The sequence below is a fragment of the Dermacentor silvarum genome, chromosome 5 (genome assembly GCF_013339745.2).
Source record: "Dermacentor silvarum isolate Dsil-2018 chromosome 5, BIME_Dsil_1.4, whole genome shotgun sequence".
NCBI classification, from domain to species: domain Eukaryota; kingdom Metazoa; phylum Arthropoda; class Arachnida; order Ixodida; family Ixodidae; genus Dermacentor; species Dermacentor silvarum.
In genome coordinates, this window is record NC_051158.1 from 88,149,427 (window position 1) to 88,166,425 (window position 16,999).

At 51.5% G+C, this 16,999-nt stretch overlaps 1 protein-coding gene across 1 annotated transcript in view; it reads right to left on the reverse strand.

Moving 5' to 3' along the window:
• Nucleotides 1–16,999, reverse strand: part of LOC119454216 (cytochrome P450 3A14-like) — a 95,241-nt gene that overhangs the window by 58,709 nt on the left and 19,533 nt on the right. The gene's annotated exons all lie outside the window — the stretch shown is intronic.

Genomic DNA, 16,999 nt, shown 5'->3' on the forward strand with positions numbered 1-16,999 from the left:
AGTAAAAAGTGGAAGAGAAGAAAAAGAAGAAGGCGATGCGCGTGACATAAACGTGACAGGGTCCCAGGCTCCGGTAGAAGAGAAGGCATGGAAGAAAACCTCTCGCGGGTGCTAATCGAGGCAGAAGGAGAGAACGCCTGCGTTGACAGTGAAGCTCGGCTTCTGGTAGCATGTCGACGCGACATTTATATTTCTCCTATCTCCTCTAATAATGAAGCCATTTTTAACATTCTGGCGGTAAGATGTTCCTCAGATGGCTACCAGCTTCCAATGATTAACCAAAATTTGCAATGGGGCTTGGTGAGCGGCCCCCTGTGCGCACTCTCATCACACACGACGCGTTTTAGTAGTCACGTGATCTGCACAGCACCTTGAAAATGTTAATGAAGCGACAGCACGGAACGTTATCTTGTGAAATGTGGCTGAGTAATATCATGCTCCCTCTTGCAGTTCTTTTGCACCACGCTTATTTTATTGACAGGCAAATATTTGCTGCAATATACACCGCCCATACCAGTACGAGGATTGTTTTCTGTAATATTCTAATAAAAACCTTGCTGTCACCTTGCTATCACCGTCAGTGTACCTCCCTCCAGGCAGAACTGCAAATTTCTTCAGTAATGGTGACTCTTCAGTAATTATTTAGCGGAATAAAGTAGCGCATTCACACGAAAAAAAAGCATTCCTATACATTGGTTGCTTTAACACGCATTTACACGAAAAAAAAGCGTTCCTATACATTGGTTGCTGTAACACAAAAGTAGTGTTTTATCGACTGCATTTGTAATATTCAAGCACGTTCGCGGATATCATGCCATAGAGTTCTCTGTTTTCGCACCAGAAACTGACACCCTCTGATCACATGGCGTCACCTGCGGAGAAATCATGAGACGCTGATCACAGAAGTGGTGCGTTTCCGCCCTTCGTTGATATGCCTGTCTACTCACCCACCTTTTTCTGCATACCTTCATGCCCGCTTACGAACGCCAAGTAAATGGTGTAGCCTACGGCTCAAGGAACTAAACAGACTCATGCTTTTCTTTCGCTTTTATACGAAAGGTGGCGAAGAACGCCGAAGGATGGGTGAATGCGGAGACACGTCATCGGCATTCTCTTAGCGGCGCTGGCTAACAGTCCTAGAATCACTGCATAGGAGGGAGCCTAAATAGTAACTCTACCCCCAGAGCTATTCTGCTACAACTACACAAATGGGAGTAAAATGTAAGTAAAACTTACATTTTATTAGCACAATGTCCAATCACACACGTGCTCATTGTGACTGCTGCGGGATATTTGAGATGACCTTCAAAGTGGAAGTATCCTTACATCATTTTTCGTAAATGAATATTTAGGACGCAGGTTAATAGGCAGTTCGTGATTTCCAGGCTCAATCACTCGTTTTGAAGGTCCCACCTGGAACCGCCCTACGCACTCTGAGGTCAAAACTTCTACCACAAATTCTTTACTGTCCCGAGCGAAATGGCGCAGTGCAGCATATGAGATTCGAGCGAGTTCGCTTTGTCTGTGACCTTCGCAAGAAGTTTTATTAAATGTAAATTGCGGCATTGGCATGGGCTCAAATCCCAGTGGAGGCGTTTATGAAGAAAGTTTAGTTTTCTCCACGGCTGAGTCAATGGCGAAGCTGGGGTTGACGAGGTGGCATAACGACAAACACAAATAATAAACATTGTGTGTGGCCGATAACGGCAACGGTCGTCATTATAGAGTAACATAATGAACGGACAAATGGGCGGAACGGACGGACAAGGCAAACGCAGTTTCGAGCACTTAACTGCTTTCGCAGTAAAATGCCACATCCATGTCGAACGACTGAGACTAAGCAATTTCGTCTTGACTGTTTCTGAAGACTGACGTAACTTTGTGTGCCTAATGAATCTGCTCATGCGCAGCTACCGACAGAGGAGAGGTCACAGCGGCCAAAGGAAACGAAACTCCTTTTCTGAAGGCGGTTCGTAATCAAGGTCATCGTTCTGACGTCATTGTCGTCGCATTAGTAGTGTTGGGTGGAACACATGCACAGCGTTCCCTTGAACCAGCCTATCTATTTTTTTCACACCTGATCTGCAATTCCATGTAGATGTGGTTAACATCTGCGGAAAACGCGCGAGCCACCTGCTCGCACAAAACTCTCCCGCTTAGCGTCCGCACAATATATATGACGACGCCGAACATCATCTACCCCCCCCACAAAAAAAAGTCCAGCACGTCGTTGCAGCTTCTACTGAAGAACCAGGCCCAGTCATTGCCAAGGTAAGAGATATTACAGCGGACTGTATGGGCCCCATCGACAACAAAATATTCTACTCAAAAGTGTGACAGACGTTTATTCTGAGAGAACCATCGAACCGGAACTGTGCAGTGCTCTAATGCACAGTCAATTCACCCAAATGCAGCAGCGGAGGACTAACACAGACTGTTTTGTGTTAATGACAGTGTTCTAGCTCGCAATTACAGAGGCTCAACGAAGTGGGTTCGTGGAACCGTTCTGAAGAGGACTGGACCAGTGTCTTGCAAAGTAATGGTAACCACACCACGAGGCAAGTTCATCTGGCGTCGACATCTCGACCAGCTGCTGGCTGGCGCAGGCTCTACGTTGGCACCAAGGGCATCCGACTCAGACTTCACGGAGGGGTTCCTGGCCTTCCCTCAAAGCCACACTGGTGACTAGTCAACGTTAGAAGAGCCGGAGCCCGTGGAGTCTGTCCCTCCAGCGCCCGCTCCTCCATCAGAGACATCAGCTCCGCAACGGCGCTACCCGTCAAGACAACGCCGTCCACCCGAGCGATACGGAGCCCATGCTTGAACTATTGTATTAGGATACAAGTACACCCTCTGAAATAAAAGGGAGGAGTGTTATGGGTTATCATCGCCGCTAGAGCGATAGTGGCGGTGCGACTATCGCGACCGCTTGTTGTATTAACCCAGTCGTGTGGCCACCGAGCGGCATTCCACTACGAGCCGACATGGAATAAACCACGTTTGGTTTTGCTTACGCCTTCTTCCTTCGTCTGCAGTCCCCCCCCCCCCCCCCCCCCCGATGAACACACGACATCCACCTTCAGGGGTATTTATGTTTTTTCTACTACAACTAACCCTGGGAGTGTTTTATAGTGCCACCACTCACAAAACTTGGCGGCGGGTGTTTACATTTACATTAAAGTAAATGTTACAGCACTCAACGGAGTGTTTTTCGATAGTAACAGCACATTTCTTTTTTTTTATGGAAGCGCCAGTTCGCGTTGCGGAGTACTCACCGTGGTTACTTCGTGGCTGTGGCGTAGCACTGCTGAGCACGAGGTCGCGGAATCGAATTCCCGCCCCACGGTGGCCACATTTTGATCGGGGCGAAATGCGAAATGTCAGATAGCAAGCTCTTGCGTGGCTCAGTGGTAGAGTATCCGGCTCCAACGCAGTGGCCGCTGGTTCGATCCCGGTGGGAATCGAGTACTTTTTTCGCGTTTCCGGCGATAGCGGTCACGCGGCCACCAGCGGCGGCATCATCACGACACGAAACGGCTATTGGAATGAGCGCATAACAGCTTACGCAGTAAAAAAAAAAGGCTTTCCTCTTACGTCTTACGCGATCCGGTTGCTTCGTTTTAAAAAAACAGTAAGTAATGCGCCATATTATTTGTTTCTGTTATTAGGACTCTATTCATTATTGAAAAGCCACATGATCGACTGACATGCGAGCCACTTCGCTCGACAATGTCTCTCGAGAAAAGGCTGCTCAAATGTTTAGTGTACGTGGAACTTTCGACCCAGTTCCTGGGGAAATTTCGCATCTGGACGCTTGTCTTTGTTAAACCAATTTTAGAACATTAATTGGATTGCGTAACGTGTGTGCATTAGATTATTGTGTGGTTTTCTAAGCACAATCTAAATAATTTTCGCATGACATAACTCACATTTCTATTTAACAAAGGAAAACATTTGGCGTTGCGCCGTAGTATGCTGCTGGAGTGGGAAGCGTTAAGTCGTGATTTGGAATCGTCAACTTGACAGCTTTTTTTCTAACTTTTTTGTGCTAACTAACTTATATACTAACTAACTTATATTGTCTTAGAGAGCTCTCTGTCTTCTTTGTTTATTAAATCATTATGAAGGCCTACAGAGCATCGGACTACAGTATGTCCTAAAATACGATAAACAGGATTTGTGTGTTGTGTTTTCCATTGGGATTGCTCGAAAGAAACAGCGTATCTGAAGTTTTGGCTGCGATTTAGAAGTGCAGTACAAGTATCCTATCAAGGGACCCCGTAGCAATGCTTTGTAATAAAAGGAGACGTTGTACAGCAGTGTTTCGGATGACGGCAGGTGCCGTTGTAAGCTGGTATAGAAGGAGCAAGTTGGCAGCACCAGAGCATTAGAATGACATAGATAATTACAGATGTATGGATGGATGTAAAACTTTAATGAACGTCCTGAGGTACGCGACTCAGCGCGCAGCGGGCCGCTCCCACGTTGGGACAGTCAGTGCCCGAGCGCCGCATCGTGGGTCCTCTGGACAGCCCATAGTTGCGCCCCGGCATCGGGGCTCTTGATAGCGGAGAGCCACTTGTCCTCATTTATTTGTTCCGTGCCTCGTAACGAGGGGCAACGCCAGAGCATATGGTCTAAGCTAGCGAAGTCATTGCAGTGCCTGCAAGAACTACTGGCATAAGTGTCAGGATAAAGCTTGTGTAATAAAGCCGGGCTGGGATACGAGCCTGTTTGCAATAATCTGAGGGTCAATGCCTGCGCTCTATTTAACGTTTTGTGAGGGAGGGGAAAGTCTCTCCTGCCGAGATAAAAGTGCTGCGTAATTTCATTGTATGCTGTCGGTTGATCTTTGTTCTCCACCACTCCTGGCCGGCCGGGGAGTTCTCCATGGTCGCGGAAAGCGAGACCTCGCGCCTTAGAGTGGGCCAGCTCATTGAGGTTTGTGGGGCCTCCCATGATGGATCCCATGTGAGCGGGGAACCACGTGAGAGTGTGGGTGGCAATGCTTTTGCCGTCGAGGATGCGACAGGCTTCTTTACACACGGCGCCAACGCTGAAGGCGCGGATGGCTGCCCTGGAGTCGCTGAAGATGTTGGCATGTTTATCGTCCAGGAGGGCCAAGGCAATGGCCACTTGCTCGGCCGCACATGACGACGTGCTTCGTACCGAAGCTGCGTTAACGGTCGAACCCTTGTGGTTGGTGAACACTACTGCGAAATTTTTGCTGTTGCCATATTGGGCCGCGTCAACGAAGCAGCTGCCACCAGGGAGTTTTGTCACCCGGCGTAGGAGCGCCACGGCCCTGGCCTTCCTTCTTTCCACGTTGCGCTGGGGATGCATATTGCGCGGGGCGGGGGATATGATGATGTGGTCTTTCTGCTCTTTCGGAAGGCCCTAGTAGGAGTCTTTGACTTTAGCTGGGGGGACGCCCATCTCTGTTAGGAGTCGTCTGCCCGCCGTGGTGCCGGAGAGTCTGAGAATCTGTGCCCTTTCTTGTGCTTCTGCAATTTCTTCCAGTGTATTATGAATGCCCAACTGCAGAAGTCGGTCGGTGCGTGTGTAGTTTGGTAGTCCGAGCGCGCTCTTGATCCCCCTCGTTATCATTGCATTTAGCTTGTCTCGCTCGGCCCTCTTCCATACGTGCATGGCCGCTACGCACGTAAAATGGCATAAGAAGAAAGCGTGGACTAGCCTTATCAGATTCTCTTCACTCAGGCCTCTCCTTCTGTTATCTACCCGCTTGATTAGACCGATGACGCTATCCGTCTTCTTTGCTAGTTTGTGAATGGTGATGCTATTTGTGCCCGCCCCTTCGAGTGTCATTCCCAAGATTCTAATGGACGCGACTTTGGGAATCGGATCTCCGCCCTTGATGTAGAGATTAATGTCGATTTCGCTGGGGGGTTTCCAGTTCTGTGGTTTGCGGCCCTTTCTAGTGGAGCTGTAGAGAAGGAATTCCGATTTCTTTGGGGAGCACCGGAGTCCCGTGTCCGTTAGAAAGCGCTCGGTAGTGTCGACAGCTTCCTGGAGAGCGGCTTCGACTTGTCCGTCACTGCCTCCCGCGCACCAGACAGTGATGTCGTCCGCGTAGATCGTGTGACCGATGCCCTGAATCTTGCCTAGGTATCTCGAGAGGTCGACCATTGCGGCGATGAAGACGAGCGGTCAGATGACTGACCCCTGGGGGGTGCCTCTTCCACTCAGCTCCATTTTCTCTAATTCCAAATGTCCAGCCTTGAGGATGGCGCATCGTTTGCTCAAGAAAGACTTGACGAAGGCATGGAAGGACGAGCCCAGGTCGAGTTTGGAGATGGCTTCGAGAACGAACTCGTGACGGATGTTATCAAAGGCCTTCTCCAGGTCCAAACCAAGGATGGCTCTCATGTCCCGAGTGCAGCGTTCCAGGATTTGGATCTTGACAAGCTTCATGGCGTCCTGGGTGAAGAGGCCTGGCCTGAAACCTATCATGTTGTGAGGGAAAAGGTCGTTTGTCTCGATATACTCGGCAATTCTGTTATGGATGGCGTGTTCGGCCACCTTCCCTACACATGACGTCAGTGAGATGGGGCGGAGGTTGTCCAAGCTCGGCGTTTGACCGGGCTTTGGGATGAGTGTGACCTTCGCCACTTTCCATTGTTCCGGTACAATTCCCTCCTCCCAAATGCGATTTATATCATTTGTGAGAAACTCGACTGATTCGTCCTCTAGGTTTCTGAGAGCCTTGTGATCAGGGCCGGGTGATCAGGGCCGGATGCCGACCTACCATTGAGGTCGTGTAGGGCGCGGCGGATTTCACTGACTTGGAAAGGCTCGTCCAGCGCGGAGTTCGGCTTCCCTTTGTATACTGGGTATGACGCCTCATCGGCCACAGTTTTGAGTGGCAGGTACTTCTTAGCTAGCGTCTCCAGCACTTCTGCTTCCGAAGACGACTTCTTGGCTTCGTGTAGCCCTTTAGCGAGGACACTTCTCTGGCTTGATTTGGTGCCCGAGTCGTCGAGCAAATCTTTCAGGAGATTCCACTTCCCTCCCGTGCGCATCTGCCCGTCGATTGAATTGCAAATTTCGTCCCATTGCTGCCTAGACAGAGCTTGGCAGTGCTCGTCTATCTGTTTGTTGATCTTGGCTATCTTTTTCCTGAGCTTGCGATTCAAGCGTTGGCTTTTCCACCTCTCGAGGATTGATTGCTTGGCCTCGAGTAGGTGTGCTAGCCTGCTATCCATTTTGTCGTTCTGCAGATCCGTTTCTATGATTTTGGTGGTGGAGCAGACATCTTGCAGAATTAGTTCGGACCACTGGACGAGGCTCTCGGGCTTTTCTCCACGGGCGGCGCGGGCCTTGCGAACCTCACGGAATTTGTCCCAGTCAGAGACCGAGAAGGCCTTTTTTCTTTTCTTCTCCACTTGTAGGCTGGTGGCCGTGATGTAATGATCGCTAGCGAGGTCTATGAGCAGATTCGACCACACGGCTGAGCCAGCGTTTTTACCAAAGGCGAGATCGGGGACAGAGTCCCTGGTCAAGGAGGTGCCGCGTCTGGTGGAAAGGCTGGGTCCGTCAATAGAAAAAGTCCCGCATCTCCCGCCTCCTGCCACAGGCTTCTGCCCTTGACCGTGTCGTGCGCGTAGTTCCAAGCGTGAAAGGGGGCGTTGAAATCGCCGGCCACAGCCAGTGGAGAGTTTCCGGCGAGTTTCGTTGCCATAGTGATGATGGTTTTGAAACGTTGTCTGTGATCGCTCGGGCTGCTGTATACGTTAAGTATAAAAATGCTGGAGATGTTGGATTGACTTGGGATGACTTCGACTAGGGATGTCTCCGTCTTGCTAGGCCGGACCGCTAGATCGTGTGCGACGAAAGTGAACTTGCTGCTGACTAATGTACAGATTCCTCTGCCGTCCCCACGGAGAGCAAGAGCTTTGTATCCCTGGAGTGAAACCTGATCAGTCATCGTTTCTTGCAATAATATAAGATGTGGCTTTTCTTTGTGAGTGCGAACAAACTGCTGCAGGGTGCATCTTTTATGGTTGAGTCCCCTGCAGTTCCACTGCCAAATCCTAAATTCAGTGTGTGGCCCCATCCTTGCTGTATAGAGCGCCTTCCGGCGTTGCTACTAGGGTCTCGAAGGAGGGAGGTCCGGGGACGTGCAGTGGTGGCGGCGTAGGTACCGACGCGCCATCCGGCAAGAAAACGGGACGTACGCGGGTCGACGACCTGATGTTCATTTCCTGCACCTTGGGCTCTATTTCTGGCATTCTTTTTTCCAAGCATTGAATTTTGACGTTTTGCGCGTCTATCTTCTGATCAACTACCAAAAGTCGCTGATCCACTGCAGAGAGTCGTTTGTTAATCTTCTGGATCTCGAAGCAGATGGAATTCAACATTTCTCTAATTTCCGAAAATCTACAGGCTTTAGCCTGTAGATTTTCGGGCATGCTGGGAACGGCCTTTCTTTTGGCTCTTCTTACTTTTCTAGAAGCAACGAACTTAGGGGCACGTTTGTAACCCGCAGCAACTATTTCTTTTATTTTACATTCTGTAGTAGCTTGACCTGCAGGGACGGGCCCTACTGTATGTTGTACTTTATTCTTTGACATTTGTCATCTCGCTCTTCCTTTCCTCCTTCCTCCCCTCCTTCCTATCTTTCTTTCTGTGTTTCTCTCGTCCTTTCCGAAGAGTAGGCAGGCGTTGTGCCCCTTCTGGTGGCAGTTGCCAGCCTTGCTTCTCGCTTTCTCTTTCCTATGTATATTGTTACAGGTAACTCTCCGTGAAAAGAGGGTTTATTCGGACGCAACCGACGGTCTTGGGCGCCAGCCGAGGTTCTGCTATCGCTAGGAGAATGTCTTCTTCTTCTGCCCCCCTCGTACTCCGTGTCCCACTACTGCTTGTGGCACATACCCAAATCATACAAGGCTTTCGCGCTTGTAACACATCCCCCCACGTAGACGAAGCCCACCGGGCAAGTCAAACAGCATCTCGAGTGGTGCAGGGCTTCAAGCGGGCAACATGAGTCACTTCAGTCTTTGAAGACCGTCGACCATTTGAAAGGAGACGTGCTATGCGGTATGTCAATTCGCTTATACGATCTAACACAACGTAAGGTCCAACATAGTGCGCCAGTAGTTTTTCGCACAACCCACGTTTTCTGGTAGGCGTCCACATCCACACTAAGTCACCGGGATCATATGTGACGTGTCGGTGTCGGCGGTCGTAACGTGCCTTCGAGCGATCTTGTGAAGCAAGAGTGCGCAAATAAGCAAGGCGGCGGGCTTCTTCTGCACGACAGATTGTCTCCGATATGCAGGCATCATCGTGGTTCAGAAATGGGAAGATCGTATCGAGGGTATAACGTGGCGGCCGAGCGTAAAGAAGAAAGAAGGGGCTGTAGCCGGTAGTTTCGTGCTGGGCGGTGTTAAATGCATAAGTTACGAAAGGTAGAACGCTGTCCCAGTTCTTATGATCCGTCGACACGTACATGGACAACATGTTCGTGAGAGTTCTGTTGGTGCGTTCCGTAAGGCCGTTTGTTTGTGGATGGTACGGCGTAGAGTGTCGAAAACTTGAACAACACAGGCGAAGCATCTCTTCAACCACATCTGCAGTAAACTGGCGCCCGCGATCGCTAATAACGACTTTAGGAGGCCCGTGTCGAAGGATGATAAAACGTAGTAAGAAAACGCACACGTCGGCTGCAGTAGCCGATGGTATTGCGGCCGTCTCACAGTAGCGTGTCAGGTGGTCAGTGCACACTACGATCCAACGATTTCCACTGGAGGACCGTGGAAATGGGCCGAGAAGGTCGATCCCGACTTGCTCGAATGGAGTCCTTGGGGGTGGCACAGGGTGTAATCTACCAGGAGGAGGACTTGTGGGACGTTTGCGACGTTGACATTCGTTGCAGCTAGACACGTACTGTTGCGTCGTCTGACGCATATTAGGCCAGTAAAATCGTTCTTGAAGACGGCAAAGCGTTCTAGCTGCTCCCAAATGACCGGAGGTTGGTTCGTCATGCATAGCCCGCAAGATGGAAGTGCGTAGACTTTTCGGGACCACCAGGAGATATCGTGAGCCTGTGGGAGAATAGTTCTTCTTGTACAGAAGCCCATCACGTGTGCAATAACGATTGGCTGCTGATTTCTGTTTGGCAGCAAGCAGTTTTAAAGTGTCGTCGTTTTGCTGCTCAGTCTTAAAGGTATTGAGATCAGGAAATGCTGGCTCCAAGGCTACGATGTAGTGGTCAAAGTTGTCCGCGTCACAGTCCGTCGTGGGAAGCGGTAGCCGCGACAGGCAGTCGGCGTCGGAGTGCCGTCGACCGCTTTTATAGGAAACGGTGAAGTCGTACTCCTGTAGACGGAGTGTCCAACGTGCAAGCCTACCAGATGGATCGCGCAGATTGACGAGCCAGCACAGCGAGTGATGGTCTGTGACGATGGTGAAAGGGCGTCCGTACAAGTATGACCGAAAGCGCTGTACTGCGAAAATCACCGCGAGACATTCTTGTTCTGTGACGGTGTAATTGCGCTCGGGCTTGCTCAGAGAGCGACTGGCGTACGCTACGACGTGTTCTTTGGTGTCGAAGCGTTGAATAAGAACTGCGCCGACACCAATACCGCTAGCATCCGTGTGCAGTTCAGTGGGAGCCAAGGGATCGAAGTGTTTGAGAACTGGATGGGACGTCAAACGGAACTTCAATTCACGAAAAGCACACGCACATTCTGGGGTCCAGTCAAATTGAACGCCTTTCTGAAGCAGACACGTCAATGGATGCGCGATGTGAGCAAATCCGGGAATAAACCGACGGAAGTATGAGCACAGGCCCAAGAAGCTTCGTAGCTCTTTTACTGAGCGAGGTTGCTGAAAGGCTTCGACCGCAGCAGTTTTTGCTGGATCAGGTCTTATGCCCTCTTTGTCCACTAGGTGGCCTAGAACTAGTGTTTGGCGTTCTCCAAAGCGACATTTCTTGGAGTTTAGTACCAAGCGTGCTTTGCCTAGGCACTCTAGTACAAGATTGAGGCGAGCGTTGTGTTCACTAAACGTGCGTCCGAAAATCACGACATCATCCAAATAACACATGCAGACTTCCCACTTCAAACCACGCAGAATGTTGTCCATGAAGCGCTCAAAAGTTGCAGGTGCGTTACACAGCCCAAACGGCATCACATTAAATTCGAAAAGTCCGTCGGGTGTCACGAATGCCGTTTTTTCCTTGTCTCTCTTGTGCATCGGAATCTGCCAGTATCCGGACCGCAAGTCTACACTCGAAAAGTACGAGGCCGAAGAAAGGCAATCTAAAGCATCATCAATCCGTGGCAAAGGGTATACGTCTTTCTTAGTAACGGCGTTGAGGCGGCGGTAATCAACGCAAAATCGCCATGTGCCATCTTTCTTTTTAACTAGAATTACTGGGGCTGCCCACGGACTACTCGATTCTTGGATAACGTTTTTCTTCAGCATGTCACGGACTTGGTCATTGATCACCTTGCGCTCCGAAGGTGACACCCGGTATGGCTTTTGTCGCAGAGGCTGGTGAGATCCCGTGTCTATGCGATGCTGTACACGAGAAGGGGGAATGGATGGTGGAGCCTCTTGCTGGGAAAAGTCGAACACCGCAAAGTGTTTTCGTAGAATATTTGCCAGTTCCTGACGTTTGTTAGTGCTGAGCGATTTGTTTATCATAGCCATCATCGAAGTGTCCGTGGCGCATGCATCCGACTGGGACTCATCCGTAGCATCGGGGCTTCTGCAAGGATGGCGAGCGCCAATACTTGATGTTCACGAATAGCCGCAAGTTTCAGACCCTCCGGTAGTAGTGTGGGTTCGTTGGAGCAATTTATCGTCCATAATACAGTACGCCCGCCGATAACCGACAGCGTACAATAGGGCACCAGAACATTCTTCTTCAGGCAACTAAGGTGAATGGGCTCTACGGTAGCTTCAAATGTTCTGTCGGTTGCAGGAGAACAGGCGACTGGGACACATTTGGCAGACAGCGGCGGTACGATGGTATCTGCGGACACACAAAGGGCACATTCGTAACACGGCGGGTGCTCCACAAAGACGGTCGGAAGGCTCGGATCTACAGTAATTTCTCCCGTTCGGCAATCGACATTGGCACCACACAGCTTAAGAAAATCGAGGCCCAGAATTACGTCATGCGTAGCATGAGGTAAAACTACAAACTCCGCGTTAAACGTTTCACAACCCAAGCTAACTGTTGCACTGCACACACCTACAGGGTACAATAATTCTCCACTCACTCCACGAAACACATCGGCACGGTCCCACGAAAACAGCACTTTTCGTCCTAGCAGGCGTTTGAATGCGTGGCTCATTACGGAAACGGTCGCTCCAGTGTCTACTAAGGCCATCGTTGAGACGCCGTCTACACGTACACAAATCTTATTTTTAAGCATGCAAATTGGCGGAGGTATTTCTGTCATAATCGAAGACTGTCCAGCGGCCTCACCTCCAACGGCCGCGCTGACTAGTTTTCCGGCGAAGGCGACGGGTAGCGGCGCCGGGGAGACGGTGACCGGCTTACGCGAGGAGCAGAAGGTGGTGTCAAGCTCCGATCGGAAGCCGGTGAACGGTTTCGCAGTGTTCCCAGGTTCTCATTGGACATCCCGCGTGGATATGTGTACGCACCGCCAACACGTTGCTGGCCAGATGTTGTTGATCGGTCGTACCTTGGCGGCTGGCGGCGTTGTGGGGCCACGTTGCAGTACCTGGCGATGTGGCCCTCGATACCACAGTTGTAGCACAAGGGCAGAGGACGTTCGACGAAATGCCGCTCCAAGCGCTCAGCCGGCAGAGGTTGTCGAACAGGGTACAGCACCCCAGTACGTTGAACAGGAGCCGTTCGCCTCTGTGCATCACGGCTGGAGTGAAAGCGTTGCCCATACCGCTGCTCTGACGGAAACGTCTCCAGATGTGGCCACGTCGTTCCAGCCACATCGACGTCCGTGACACACACAGACGGTGGCAAAGTAGCGCATGGTGCTGTGGGCGCCGAGTGATACACTGGGTACGTAGCCGGCGGTTGAGCTGTGTTGCACACTAGTTCATTGTGTCGCCGCAGTTCTTCGCGTACTATTTCCCGGATAGTAGAGGCAAGGTCGGTAGATGGACTGGTATCGACGCTGGCGACAGTTGTCACGTTTGCCAGTCGTCCAAATTTGGGTGCAATGCGACGGGTCTTCAACGTCTCAAATGTACGGCAGTGACGCAAGACATCTGAGACGGACGTGAGGTCTTCTCTCCCTATCAGAAAATTATAGACATCTTCTGCGATGCCTTTCAGAAGATGTCCGACTCGGTCGTCCTCAGACATCCGTGGGTTTATGATCTTGCACAACTTGAGTACTTCTTCTATATAGGTTGTGCATGTCTCTGTTGGAGTTTGAGCTCTTTGGGCAAGTGTTCTCTCGGCGCGTTTCTTTTTGGCATCAGTGTCGCCAAAACACTTCCCTATTTCTTCAACAAAGAGTTCCCATGTTGTTAAGGACTCTTCGTGGTTCTCGAACCACATCAATGCGGTTTCTCTCAAAAATAAGACTACGTTGTCAAGCTTCGTGAGCGAGTTCCAGTGGTTATATCGGCTCACCCGATTGTAGTGCGTAAGCCACTCGTCCACGTCTTCTCCCGCTCTTCCCGCGAACGAGCGTGGTTCCATGTAATGGTGGGCAAGGGCAACTGGCGTTGACCTTTGCGTGGTTGCAACTGGCTCCGGGTCTGGTCCTCCGTTCTGTGGCATGATGAATGTTGTCGGCGAGAGACCGGCTAGACGGCGGCTCCGGCGAAGTTCAAGCGGTTGCGACTCCGTAGTACGGCGACGTCGTGTACCCCGCACCTCCACCACTCTGTTACAGGTAACTCTCCGTGAAAAGAGGGTTTATTCGGACGCAACCGACGGTCTTGGGCGCCAGCCGAGGTTCTGCTATCGCTAGGAGAATGTCTTCTTCTTCTGCCCCCCTCGTACTCCGTGTCCCACTACTGCTTGTGGCACATACCCAAATCATACAAGGCTTTCGCGCTTGTAACAATATGTTTTCAAATCAAATAATAATAATTGGCTGGGTTTCCCGGGTGGCTCGCCTCCACGACCATGGGAACGTCTGCAAGTTGGGGAGACGGGGTCCCCGAGGGGGTTGAACTAGCGACTGGAACGGAGTGAGGTTGATTGGCCATGGGAACTCCTGCGGGCTGGGGAGAGGGGGTCCCCGAGGGGGTCCCCGATGGGGTTGAACTAGGGACTGGAACGGAGTGAGGTTGATTAGCCTTACGGATCTCTGCTATTTCGGCTCGCATTGACTCGATTATGCTGCGCATCTCGCCATTTTCTTTCCTAAGCTGAGCTATTTCAGACGAACCATGCTCTGGCGCCGCGCCCCCCGTTACCTTTTCGGCAGGTCTCCCTCCGCTCCGCACCCTGTCTGCCCAGGTGGCGCCTTGTTTCCCAGGACCGACTGGCTCCTCGAACCGGCCCCTGTTCTGTGGGCCCCGGGATCTGGACCTGGAACGGCTCCTGGACCTGGACCTGGAACGGCTCCTGGACCGGGAGCGGCTTCTCGAGCGGGAGCGCCTGCTCGAAGGTCTTGCCGGTTCGCTGCAGGCGCTTGTTTGTGCTGGTGACGGGTCTCGATTCCTGGATTCCGCTTTTCTTTCCCTTCTCCTCCGTCGAACGATGTACGGGAGTTGGAATCTTTGCTTGCAAATCTTGTCCGCTGTGGCGTGCGGGCCCCCGCAGAGGCCGCAAGTAGGCGAGCAGGTGTGGTTTTCGTCGGGGTTGTTGGCCCCACATTTCCTGCATAGTTTGTTCTCCGGCGTTGGGCAGACTTCGGCTCTGTGGCCTAGTCTACCACAGGCATAGCAGCAGTCGTGCTGCCTGAGGTACAAGGAGCACTTGACTAGCGCCGATCCGTATAAAACGAAGTTGGGGACCCTGTAGCCGTCGAAAACGATGACTACCGTTTCGCTATTCTTGATTCGTTTGACTCCCAGGGCTAAGGGGTTCCTCTCATTGAGAATGCTTCTCTCCAGGTCGGCCTGGCTCTCTGACACATCAATTTGCTTATGACACCCTTGCACGTGGCGTGCGGCGCGGCTTCGTAAATGCTGAGTTCATACTGTTTCATTCCCAGGGTGATGCAATGCATTTGACAATAGTAAATAGTAACAAAGTTCATGCCCGCGTCCCTCTCGACATGGCTGCTACTGCCGCCGCAGCCGCAGCGTCGCACGTCTTCGGCACGTAGTCGGCACGTGACGGGTGACAGGGTAGCCGCGGCGAGCAAGCAGCAAAGTGTTTGGAAGACGGAGCGGCGTGGTGGTGCATCGAGAGAAGACGTGGTCGGCAGGATGAAACTCAGGCTGAAGTCTTCCGTGGTAGATCGACAGACAATGCAAGCCCTTAAGATCTTCGGCAGTGAGGTACCAGCAGCCCGTCGCGTCTTCAAATCGGGATCTCGGAGAGCCCACCCCAGATAATCCTCGTCTTCCAACCTGCTTTCACAACTTTCCGCGGTACTTTTCAAGCGAAGCGTGTATTGGCTAACACGTTTCGGTGGCGTTGCGGTCACGCCAAAACCCGGCTGCTCCCACAGTACAGCAGTTGTTCCAGCTGCGCCAGCGCCTGATCACCTGATGCGCGCGGCGAATCAGGGTCGTTTGGTGTGTCGCGGTGAGGAAAAAGGAAGGAAATTGGGTTGGCGTGCGCTCCGCCCGGCTTCTCTCGCCTCAGATAAGTCTCGGCATCCGCTTGGGAAGGTTACCTGGGTGCGTTCCGCTGAGGAGCAGGCTGCGTTTGAGCAACGGCGCCGCGAACTCGCTCAGGAAGGGGCTCGCCGTCGTCGTTCCGATTATAGTGTGAGGGCTTCTAAGCCCAGGCGAACCGTCAGCGAAGAGCTGCGGACCCCAAGTTGCGGGGGTGCGCTGTTGAGGCCAAACCTCAGCGAAGAGCCAGTGACAACGATTTGCGGGAGCGCGATGTTGAGGGCAAACGTCTCTGTCGTCTTGCCCTCCAGGAACCCGACAACGGTGGTGCAGCCTCGACAACGCTAGCGCCAACTTCCCCGTGGCGACGGCCTGGTTTCAACGCGAGTTTCTCATCCGACACTTCAGAGCCAGCTGCAGTGCGTGTGACTGTTGTTGGTTCGAGCACAGCGTGGTACTCATCAGTGCAATTCGTTCCGAGGGACACCGAAGAAACACACGACAAGCTTCGCTTACCCCCCATATCCTTGACAGACGCGGGGCTGCCGATTTTTTTTTTTACAGTTCTTTCCCACCCCCCGTATAACATAACCGATCGGAATAGGTTCTGGTTAAGTTCCTTTTATCCCATTCTCCTCTAATAAATATCCTACAACAGTGTTACCTTCTGGTCTCTCGAATTTTTCAGTCTCGCCCGTCGCATTCTGCATCTCCCTTTCTCTTTCTCTCTGGTAAGAATGCGCTGCTGAGGCTAATCATTAAGTAATACATTAAAACTACGCGCTTCCCATGGAGTAATCGCACATGACTGCGCAACTTGTAATCGGAGCGTTGTGGTAGGAACGCTCAGCTAAAGTATCCTAATGACAGAAGCGTATCGTTTCAGATGCTGCTGACCACCGTGCTCCTGTGGCCGCATTTCGATGGAGGGAATGCAAAAACGCCAGTATGCTGCATTGTAGTGCACGTTAAAGAACCCTAGGTGGTCAAATTAATCCGCAACCCTCCACTACCGCGTGCCTCTTAATGAGAACTGGTTTTGGCACGTAAAACCCCAGAAGAAGTGCTCTTAGTACGGCGCAGTTTAATTATCGTGACGATGCGGGAGGACAGAGGTGGCATTGTAACAAAAAAAGGGGGGGGGAGGGGGGCAGTGTATGGATGTAGGCCCTGCGTAATCAAGAGTATAAATAACCTTCCTTGACCGGGATTGATAGAGTTGGATATTCACGGAATTTGGTTTCCTCGCTTCCTAATACCATTAGTTCTGATTTAGTAGAGGAGCATCGAAGTC